The sequence below is a fragment of the Carcharodon carcharias genome, chromosome 7 (genome assembly GCF_017639515.1).
Source record: "Carcharodon carcharias isolate sCarCar2 chromosome 7, sCarCar2.pri, whole genome shotgun sequence".
NCBI lineage: Eukaryota > Metazoa > Chordata > Chondrichthyes > Lamniformes > Lamnidae > Carcharodon > Carcharodon carcharias.
Window position 1 is genome coordinate 158969386 of NC_054473.1, and position 12440 is coordinate 158981825.

Genomic DNA, 12440 nt, shown 5'->3' on the forward strand with positions numbered 1-12440 from the left:
AAGTTTCTACCTTGGATTAATTGTATCGCTCTCATTTAGGTCTGAAAGATGTGGGTTCAAGCTCCAGTCAGAGACATGAGCAAATAGTCTAGACTGACACTTCAGTGCAGTACTGAAGGAGTACTGCACTATTCAATGCCCTACCTGCCCTCTCAATTGGATGTAAACTATCCCATGGCAGTATTTGAAGAAGCTTGATGTTCTGGCCAATATTTATCCCCCATCCAATACCACAAAAACAGATTATCCGTTCATTATTTCATTTTTGCTTGTGGGACCTTACTGCGTGCAAATTAGCTATCATGCTTCCCATATTACAACAATGAATATGCTTCAAAAGTACTTTATTAGCTGCAGAGAACTATGGAACATACTGAAGTCATGAAACACACTGTATAAATGCAAGCCCATTTTCCTTTTTAAAAAAATTGCATTGGAGGAAAATAATGCATAACCAATTCAATGCAAAAGAATAATTAAGAAATTAAGTACATTTTAAACTTTAGAATCTGCCATTTGCTGTAGGATACCATCATTAACCATTTTCCTTAAGCATAAATGCCCATTGTTGAAGACTTTTAAAATACCTGTAACAATCACATCCTCACCCTGGCACCACTAAAGAATCAACTGGGTCATCTTTCCACTGGGTGGTTGCTCTCCAGAGCATGACACTGTGCAAACTCTAACAATTAAAAAATTTGCACTTGCATTCTAACTCTAACAGTTGTTGCCCTCCATGGATTTCCTATCAAACCTACATATTGAATTCAAAATTTTCATTTATAAATGCCTTTATGTCTTGTCGCACCCTATCTTTGCAGCCTGTATCCTTCACTCTTCTAGCTATGCTCTCCTGCATGACCCCTCTCCACTTCATATTGGTGGCAGAGTCTTTAGTTATTAAACCTCTGCACTCTTGAATTGTCTTCCTAAACCTTTACCTCTTGTTACATCCCTCCCAAATGTCCATGCCATGGATGCCATTTATCTTTGCAAACGCCAGTTTCTGAAAAGCAATTAATCTATCTGTGACCTGTTGCCATTCAGAAACCATTAATGTACGCCTTTTTGTGCTGAGGTAGATTACACCAAGGGCAAGGGTGGTGGAACTGGCGGAATTTCTGACAGGTGATATCATCCTACCAGATCCACCACCACCTCTGCCGTTTTTTTTTTATTTGTTCTTTCAACATGGGCATCACTGGCAAGTTCAGTATTTACCGTCCATCCCTAATTGCCTGTTAGCAGGTCATGGTGAGCTGCCTACAACTGAGTGGCTTGTTAGGCCACTTCAGAGGGCAGTTAAGAGTCAACTACATTGGTATGAGTCTGGAGTCTCATGTAGGTCAGACCAGATAAGGATGGCAGATTTCATCCCCTGAAGTACATCAGTAAACCAGATGGGTTTTTACGGCAATACTGTAATTGCATGATTATTAATGAGACTTGCATTTTATTCCAGATTTATTAATTAATTGAATTTTTCCAGCTGCCGTGGTGATATTTTAACTCATGTCTCCAGAGCATTGCTCCAGTAGATCCCATAAAAGGAGGTGGCACAGTTCCACGACCAGCTCCTTGGTGAATCTCAGGCACTGGCTCAGATGGAGGCAGGAGAAGTGCACTCTCTAAATTCCATATTAATTATGTTTAATTGTATGTGGGTCATGAGGATCCACTTGTGCTCCTTTAAATAGAAATAGATTGAAATTGTGGTTGTTGGGTTAGGAGATGCATGTTTGTAAAGTGCATCTCTGTAAATAAATGATTATAAAAATGTGTGAAGATTGGCTCAAGTTCTATCCTTCACCAGCTGGCTTTCTAGAACACTCCAGGAAAACACTTGGTGGGAGGGCCTTCTGCGAAGACTCCTCCTCCTCCTCCCTTTGCACAAAACATCTCTCTTCAGCCTCTGCAGTATTTGCCTGATGTGGTGCAGACCCAGAGGCACTCCAACTACAGTCTTTCAACTGTCTTTACAACTTTACAATTGTCACAGCCTTTGTGTGGACATGTTACAAAACTCTTCTGCCCTCCGTCTCAGCATGCTGCAACAGTTCTTGCCAGCAACTCACCAAAACACCTCCAAAAAGACACCGTACTACTTCCCCAAATTTTGCAAGAGCCTAAGTAATAAGTACCTCAACTGCAAGTTGGATAGCTGACCCTTAAATAGTACTAGTGGAGGATCCTCCGTGCAGCTGAGTGCATTTTCAGCAGTGAGTGGTTAGCACAGACATTCACTGGACCTGCATGGTCCAAATTTATAGTGTGTGCATTAAATCAGCTGAAGTGGTCATTCAACATCACAATATGTCCAATGTGAAATCTTCCAGAACACACAAGGAATGCCTGTGCTTGTACTCTTCCCACTATTGGGGCCACTTAGGCCACACTGAAAGTGACCTAAAGCATTGCTTCACTTTAAGGCTTCCATAGTGCTGGCACCAGTAGTGCCATGGAGCCTAATTTCACTGCCCAGGTGTCAACTTGTTTATCATTTAGGATGTAAATAATCATCCATTGTACTACTTGCTATCTCAAGACTGTTTTGCTATCTTGCATCACACTATCGCGACAAAAATAAACTAACAGGCATAAATCACACATCCTGCCACCCTCATCCTACACCTTAGCAGAACTAAAATGGCACAAATAGCTATATAGTATCCTGACACATTAAACCTTAAAACACCTTGAAAACGAATAAATTTAACAACTAAATTATTTATAGCTACAATAAAAATCTACAAATTGTAAAAAAAACCCCCAAAAAATTAGTTATGAGACTAAACTGCATCTTAAGGTTATGCAGGCTGAGAGGAAATGGGCGACAACCAGACAGTCAAGGAGGACCAGACAGATAGTATTCGCTCTCCAACTTGTGTTCAATTCAGAATATTGGTGAAAGTGATAGTTCCACTGGGGAGTGCAACCACAGCCAAGTCCATGGCATAGTGGGCAGGAGGAAGACTAGAAAAGTGATAGTGACAGGGGATTCTATTGTTAGGGGAACAGATAACCATTCCTGTGGCCACAGACATGATTCCAAGATGACATATTACCTCCCTGTGCCAGGGTCAAGGGTGTTACTCAGTGACTGCAGAATTCTGAAGGCAGGGTGAAAAGCCAGAGGTCATGGTACATACCAGTGTCAGTAACATTGGTAGGATGAGGGATGAGGTCCTGTAAGCAGGTTTTAGGGAGTTAGGAAGGGTACTAGCAAGCGAGACCTCAGAAGTAGTCATCTCCAGATTGCTCCAGGTTCATACACTAGTGAATATAGAAATAGGAGGATAGAGCAGCTTAATGCTTGGCTGGAGAGATGGTGTAGGAGGGAGGTCAGATTCCTGTGTTCCGAACAATTTTTTTGCCCGTGATCATATATATTTGTATGTGAGATGTGCCTTTACTTACCCTTGGGGTGAGTGAGTAGATTTCAGGTAAGCCAGCAGCATGCTTTTTTGTCTTTAAACAGGAAAAGATTAATTTATTTTCACACCCTTGCCCTGGAGGTTACTAAAGAAACTACATGTCATACACACTTTCGCTCACTCTCACGCACACAACAAAACTAGGTAAAGTGAAGATACAAACAATACTAAGAAAAATGAAATGAATTCAGTCTGTTTTGATGCAGGCCTTTTATTTCATAGTTGTGTTGTTACGCTGGTGGAAGTAAAGGCTTTGAAATTGCAGAGATGCCTCATCAAAACTGCTCTCAATGGGAATCAGGGGGGAAACTGGTTGGAGTCATACCTAGCACAAAGGACGATGGTTGTGATTAAAAACAAAAAACTGGATGCTGGAAATCCAAAACAAAAACAGAAATACCTGGAAAAACTCAGCAGGTCTCGCAGCATCGGCGGAGAAGAGCAAAGTTGACGAGGACTCGAAACGTCAACTTTGCTCTTCTCCACCGATGCTGCCAGACCTGCTGAGTTTTTCCAGGTATTTCTGATGGTTGTGATTGTTGGACGTCAATCATCTCAGTTCCAGGGCATCACTGCGAGAGTTCCTCAGGGTAGTGTCCAAGGGCCAACCATCTTCCACTGCTTCATCAATGACCTTCCTTGCATCATAAGATCAGAAGTGGGGATATTCGCTGATGATTGCACAATGTTCAGCACCATTTGCAACTCCTCAGATACTGAAGCAGCCTATGTTCAAATGCAGCAAGATGTGAACAATATCCAGGCTTGGGCTGACAAGTGGCAAGTAACATTCGCACCACACAGGTGCCAGGCAATGACCATCTCCAACAACAGAGAATCCATTACCCCTTGACACTCAATGGCATTACCATCACTGAACCCTGGAGGTTACCATTGACCAGAAACTGAAATGGGATAGCCAAATAAATACTGTGGCTATAAAAGCAGGTCAGAGGCTAGGAATCCTGCAGCAAGTAACTCACATCCTGACTCCCCAAAGCCTGTCAACCATCTCCAAAGCACAAGTCAGGAGTGTGATGGAATACTCTCCACTTGCCTGGATGAGTGCAGCTCCAACTTGAGAAACTTGTCACCATCCAGGACAGAGCAGCCCCTTGATTGACACCCCTCCACAAACATTCACTCCCTCCACTACCTACGCACAGTGGCAGCAGTGCGTACCATATACAAAATGCACTGCAGGAACTCACTAAGCCTCATTAGACAACACCTTCCAAACCCACAACCATTACCATCTAGAAGGGCAAGGGCAGCAGACAAATGGGAACACCACCACTTGGAAGTTCCCTTCCAAGCCACTCACCATCCCCCTGACTTGGAAATATACCGCCGTTCTTTCACTATAGCTGGGTCAAAATCCTGGAACTTCCTCCCTAACAGCACTGTGGGTGTACCTACACCACATGGACTGCATCGGTTTAAGAAGGCAGTTCACCACCACCTTCTCAAGGGCAATTAGGGATGGGCAACAAATGCTGGCCTAGCTAGCGACGTCCACATCCCATAAATGAATTTTAAAAATCAGTTGTGATGGTTAGAGATTGATTGGCCAGAGGTTGGTTTCACAGGTAAGTTTGAAGATGGAACCAGGTTGGGGGGGGCGGCCAGAAAGGAGGTTCTTTATTTCCCTTTCAAGGAACTGTGGTGTGGTCCTTCTTTAGCTTGGTTGATTACAGCAGTTGAGTGGCTGTGTTGTTGGTCCCTCTCTCCCTGTATGAAGTTCTGTGTTGAAGTCCTGTCTGCTTGTAGCTTGTCAGTAGGGGAACATTTAGGAAACAGTGATCATAGTATCATTAGGTTTGGGTTAGCCGTGGAAAAGGACAAGTAATTCGGAGTACAAATATTTAATTGGAGGAGGGACAATTTCAGTGGGGTCTAAACTGGTTTGGTCCAGGTAAATCGGAATCAAAGGCAAAACTGTAATGGAACAATGGACCACTTTTTAAGGTAGGACAACCAAAGCCAGAGCTCCTAGGCTGATGAAAGTGATAGAGAGTAACATGCTGCAGAGAAAAGGTGTGTACGACAGATGTCAGGTTAATAATACAAGTGAGAACCAGGCTGAATATACAATGGTCAGAAGGGAAGTGGAAAAGGAAATAAGAGAAGCAAAGAGAGAGTATGAGAAGAGACTGGCGGCTAACATAAAGGGGAATCGAAAAATCTTTCATGGGCATATAAACTGTAAAAGGGTATTAAGTGCAGGGGAGGGGCTGATTAGGTACCAAAGAAGATCTGTACATGGAGGCAGAGGGCAGAGCGGAGGTACTAAATGAGTGCATTTGCCTTTACCAAGGAAGACGGTGCTACAGAAATCATAGCGAAAGAGGAGATAGTTGAATGGGCTAATAAAGCCCATTGATAATGAGGAGGAATTAGAAAGGATGGCTCTAAATAAAGTTGATAAATCACAAAGATCAGATGGGATGCATTCGAAGATATTGAGAGGAATAAGGGTGAAAATTGTGGAGGTAGCGGCCATAATCTTTCAATCCTCCTTAGATATAGGGGTGATACCAGAGAACTGAAGAATTATAAATGTTACATCCTTGTTCAAATAATGGTGTAAAGATAAACCCAACAAATAAGTCAGTTTAACCTTGGTTGTGGGAAAGCTTTTAGGACAAGATTAACAGTTACTTGGACAGGTGAAGACTGACTGAGGAAAGCCAAGCATGGATTTGTAAAAGGTAAATTATGTGTCACTAACTTGATTGAGGTTTTTGATGAAGCAACAGAGAAATCTGATGAGGGCAATGCGGTTGATGTGTTTTATATGGACCTCCAAAAGGCATGTGATAAGCTCACCAGCAAAGTTGAAGCTCATGGAATTAAAGGGACAGTGACAGAATGGATACGACATTGGGTGAGTGACAGGAAACATAGTGGTGAACTGCTGTTTTTCTGGACTGCAAAAAGATATACAGTGGGGTTCCCCAGGCGTCGGAACTAAGACCACTGTTTTGTATATTAATATATATTAATGATCTAGACTTGGATGTACAAGATACAATTTCAAAATCTGCAGATGACACAGTATTATAAACTGTGAGGAAGATAGTGATAGACTCCAAGAGGACATAGACAGGCTGTTGCAATGGTTGCACATGTGGAAGATGAAATTTAGTGCAAAGAAGTGTGAAGTGGTAAGTTTTGGTAGGAAGAATGAGAAAATGCAATATAAAATAAAGGGCGCAATTCAAATGGGAGTTCAGAAACAGAGACATCTTGGGGTATGTTGGGAAATCCCTTAAACTCAGTTAAATGATTCTTTGTGATTCAGGTTTGAGTCTATTGTCCAAATGCTAGTTTATTACTCAGACACCAATAGTATAATGACTATTACGGTTATACAACAGACTCATACAACCTGGTTTCCTGCAGACTTAAGGTAATCAAATTTGGCCTCTGTAGGTGTTGGGACTTTCAATTGTTCCATAAACTCTGACACAAGAAGGTTGTCTCCTGATCTTTGTATCCCCTTTCATTTGAATCATATCACATGATGCTCAGAATGTAAATTGAAACGAGATTTCCTTCTCACCAAACCTCTAAACTTGACATAATAGCCATCTTGATGGCTTAACTGTTAAGCGCTTCAACATGACATGTGGCCTTAATATTACAATAGGAACCCTCGACAATCCTAAATAGTTAATAGGATACGGCTTGGGTGCTTCCATTGTTCTGGCCAATTCCCAATATTTGCCCTCACATGGGATGCAGCCAACATGTCTGCGAGTTGCTACTTACATTGTTCTGACTAATCTCTAATGTTAACACAAATCCTTCTTTGACAATCACGCTAAGATGTGATAGACATTGATGGGACACAAGCAAATTCTAACAGGGTATATGTGCACAAATTGTTGAAGGTAGCAGGGCAGGTTGAGAAAGTGGAAAGCATACAGGATCCAGGGCTTTATAAATAGAGACAGATAGTACAAAAGCAAGGAAGTTATGATGAACCTTTATAGAAAACTGCATTGGCCTTAAATGGAGATTTGTAACCAATTCTGGGCACCACATTTGAGAAAGGATATAAAGGCTTCAGAAGGGGTGCAGAAAAGATTTATGATAATGGTTTCAGGAATGATGGACTTCAGTTAGATGGATAGGTTGAAGAAGCTGGGGTTTTTCTGCTTAGAGAAGGTTGAAAGGAGATTTGATAGAGGTGTTCAAAATCATGAGTGATCTGGACAGAGTAGATAGTGAGAAATTATTTCCATTGATGGAAGGGTCAAGGGCCAATTTAAGGTGAATGGCAAAAGCACCAACGGTGACATAAAGAAAAGCTTATTTATGCAGTGAATGGTTAGGATCTGGAATGCACTGAGAGTGTGGTGGAAGCAAATTCAAACATGGTTTTCAAAAAGAAATTGGATAAGTGCCTGAAAAGGAAATATTTTCAGGACTACAGGGACAGGAGAGAGAAGTGAGACTAGCTGAGTTGCTCTTGCAAAGAGTCAGCATGGACACGATGGACCAAATAACCTCTCTCTGTGCTGTAATCATTTTATGATTCTATTAAGTCCTAATCCTGAGTATATATGTATTTAAGAATACATTATCTTACATTAGGGAGAGAATTCCAGTGCTTAGGGTTGAGACAATTGAAGGCGCAGCCATCAATGTTGGAACGACGAAAATCAGGGATTTTTAAAAGGCCATAATTGGAGGAGCATAAAATTCTCAGGCTGCAAGAGATTATAGAGATAGGGAGGGGTGAAGATTAGAAGGGTAGAGATGACAGAGATAGGGAGGGATGAAATTACAGATGGGTGGAGATTACACAGATAGGGAAGGGTGAAGATTACAGAGAGAAGGAGGGTGAAAATTACAGAGAGGGTGGAGATTACAGAGCTAGGGAGGGATGAGGATTACAGAGGGATTGGAAACAAGGATGGTAATTACAGAGGGATTGGAAACAAGGGTGGAGCATGTACCAGACTGGGAACCAATGCTCATTAGTGAGCACAGGGGCGACGGTTGAACAGTAATTGGTACAAGTTACGATATGCACAGCAAAATTTTAAATGAGCTCAACTTTACAGAGAGTGAAAGATGAGAGGCCGGCCAGGAGAGCAGAAAGACCGAGAAAGAACATGTAGCTCCAAACTCCTATTGTTAAAAACTCCTGTTCCATACTAATCCCCAATTGTCCGCCTCTCTCATCCTCATGGACCTGCATTGGTACATAGAAACGTAGAAAATAGAAGCAGGAGTAGGCCATTTGGCCCTTCGAGCCTGCTCTGCCATTCATTATGATCATGGCTGATTATCCAACTCAATAGCCCACTCCCACTTTCTCCCCATATCCTTTGATCTCTTTCGCCCCAAGAGCTATATCTAACTCCTTGAAAACATACAATGTTTTGGCCTCAACTACTTTCTGTGGTAGCGAATTCCATAGGCTCACCACTCTCTGTGTGAAGAAATTTCTCCTGATCTCAGTCCTAAATGGTCTACCCCATATCCTCAGACTGTGACCCTTAGTTCTGGGCTCCCCACTATCGGGAACATCCTTCCTGCATCTACCCTGTCTAGTCCTGTTAAAATTTTATAGGTTTCTATGAAATCCCCCCCGTTCTTCTGAACTCCAGCCAAAATAATCCTGACCAACTTAATCTCTCCTCATATGTCAGTCCCGCCATCCCAGGAATCAGTCTGATAAACCTTCGCTGCACTCCCTCTATAGCAAGAACATCCTTCCTCAGATAAAGAGACCAAAACTGCACACAATACTCCAAGTGTGGTCTCACCAAGGCCCTGTATAATTGCAGCAACACATCCCTACTCCTGTACTTGAATCCTCTCACTATGAAGGCCAACAGACCATTTGCCTTCTTTACCTCCTGCTGCACCTGCATGCTTACCTTCAGCAATAGTGTACGAGGACACCCAGATCTCATTGCACATTCCCCTCTCGCAATTTATAGCCATTCAGATAATAATCTGCCTTCCTGTTTTTGCTACCAAAGTGGATAACCTCACATTTATCCATATTATACTGCATCTGCCATGCATTTGCCCACTCACTCAGCTTGTCCAATTCACACTGAAGCATCTCTGCATCCTCCTCACAGCTCACTCTCCCACCAAGCTTTGTGTCATCTGCAAATTTGGAGATATTACACTTAGTTCCCTCAACTAAATCATTAATATATATTGTGAATTGCTGGGGTCCCAAAACCAATCGCTGCGGTACCCCACTAGTCACTGCCTGGCATTCGGAAAAAGACCCGTTTATTCCTGCTCTTTGTTTCCTGTCTGCCAACCAGTTTTCAATGCATCTCAATACATTACCCCCAATCCTATGCGCTTTAATTTTACATGCTAACCTCTTATGTAGGACTTTGTCGAAAGTCTTCTGAAAGTCGAAATAAACCACACCCACTGGCTCCCCCTCATCAACTCTACTGGTTACATCCTAGAAAAATTTCAGTAGATTTGTCAAGCATGATTTCCCTTTTCAAAATCCATGCTGACTCTGTCTGATTCTGCCAGTTTTCCAAGTGCTCAGTTATTAAATCCTTTATAATGGACTCTAGAATTTTCCCCACTATGGACGTCAGGCTGACTGGACTATAATTCCCTGTTTTCTCTCTACTTCCCTTTTTAAATAGTGGGGTTACATTAGCTACCCTCCAATCTGTAGGAACTGTTTCAGAGTTTATAGGATCTCGGAAGATGACCATCAATGCATCCACTATTACTAGGGCCACTTCCTTGAGTACTCTGGGATGTAGATTATCAGGCCTGGGGATTTATCGGCCTCTAATCCCATCAGTTTCCCCAACACCATTTCCCTACTAATACTGATTTCTTTCAGTTCCTCCCTCTCACTAAACCACGTGTTCTCCAACATTTCTGGTATGTTATTTGTGCCTTTCTTTGTGAAGACAGAACCAAAGTATGTATTTAGTTAGTCAGCCATTTCTTTGTTCCCCATCATAAATTCCCCTGTTTCTGACTGTAAGGGACCTACATTTGTCTTCACTGATCTTTTTCTCTTCACATACCGAAAGAAACCTTTATAGTCAGTTTTTATGTTCCCCGCAAGCTTACTCTCGTACTCTATTTTCCCCTTCTTAATCAATCCCTTGAACCTCTTTTGCTGGATTCTAAACTGCTCCTGTTGTTTTTTTTTGGCCAATCTGTATGCCTCTTCCTTGGATACAATACTATCTCTAATTTCCTTTGTAAGCCATGGTTTGGCCACCTTTCCTGTTTTACTTTTGCGCCAGACAAGAATAAACAATTGTTGCAGTTCACCCATGCGCTCTTTGAATGTTTGCCATTGCCTATCCACCATCATCCCTTTAAGTGACGTTTCCCAATCCATCATAGTCAACTTGCGCCTCATACCATTGTAGTTTCCTTTATTAAGATTCAGGACTCTAGTCTCAGAATCAACTACATCACTCTCCATCTTGATGAAGAATTCTATCATATTATGGTTGCTCATCCCAAGGGGCCTCGCACAACTAGATTGCCAGCTATTCTTTTCTCATTACACAATACCCAGTCTAAGATGGTCTGTTCTCTAGTTGATTCCTCAACGTATTGGTCCAGAAAACCTGGATACACTCCAGGAATTCCTCCTCTACGGTATTGTTAATAATTTGATTTGCCCAATCTATATGCAGATTAAAGTCACCCATGATTTCAGTTATTCTTTTATTGCATGCGTCTCTAATTTCCTTTAATGCCATTCCCAACATCACCACTGGTCTATATACAACGCCCAATAGCATTTTTTGCCCCTTAGTGTTTCTCAGCTCTACCCATACAGATTCCACATCGTTGGAGCTAATTTCTTGCCTCACTATTGCGTTAATTTCCTCTTTAACCAGCAATGCAACTCTACCGCCTGTTCCTTTTTGTCTGTCCTTCCTAAATATTGAATACCCCTGGATGTTCAGTTCACATCCCTGGTCACCTTGCAGCCATGACTCCGTAATCTGGACTATATCATACCTGTTTACATCTATTTGTGCGGTTAATTCATCCACTTTATTGCAAATGCTCCTCACGTTAAGGCACAAAGCCTTAAGGCTTATCTTTTTAACATTACTTGTCCCCACTATTTTTCACTGAGGCCCTGTTTGATTCTTGCCCTTGATTTCTTTGCCTATCACTTTTCTTATTCCCCTTTCTGTCTTTTCTTCGTGTCCTTGATTCCCCCTCCTCTGACTCCTTGCATAAGTTCCCATCCCCCATGCCGTTTTAGTTTAAACCCTCCCCAACCACTCTAGCAAATATTCCCCCTAGGGCATCAGTCCCGGTCCTGCCCAGGTGTAACCCGTCTAGTTTGTACTGGTCCCACCTCCCCCAGAATCGGCCCCAATGAATGTCCCAGGAATCTGAAACCCTCCCCTCACACCATCTCTTCAGCCACGTATTCATCCTGCTATTTCCACTCTGACTAGCACGTGGCACTGGTAGTAATTCTGAGATCACTACCTTTGAGCTTACTTCCTAACTCCCTATATTCTGCTTTTAGGGCCTCATCCCTTTTTCTTACCTATGTCGTTTGTACCAATGTATACCATGACCACTGGTTGTTCACCCTTCCCCTTCAGAATGTCCTGTAGCCGCTCTGAAACATCCTTGACCCTAGCACCTGGGAGGCAACATACCATCTTGGAGTCTCGTTTGCATCCACAGAAACACTTATCTATTCCCCTTACAATTGAATCCCCTATAACTATTGCATTCCCACACTTTTTACTCCTCCCCTGTGCAGCAGAGCCAACCATGGTATAACGAATTTAGCTGTTGCTGCTTTCCCCTAAGAGGCCATTCCCCTCAACTGTATCCAAAGTGGTATATCTGTTTCGCAGGGGAATAGCTACAGGAGATACCCGCACTGCCTGCCTAGTCCTCTTGCTCTGTCTGGTGGTCACCCATTCTTTTCCTGCCTATGGACTCTTAGCTTGTAGTGTGACCATCTCTCTATACATGCTATCCACGATACTC

The 12440-nt window shown here is 42.4% G+C and overlaps 1 long non-coding RNA gene across 1 annotated transcript in view; it reads right to left on the minus strand.

Annotated features, from left to right (window-relative positions):
* The window catches only part of LOC121280216, a 36259-nt gene that overhangs the window by 7156 nt on the left and 16663 nt on the right, over nucleotides 1–12440 (minus strand). The gene's annotated exons all lie outside the window — the stretch shown is intronic.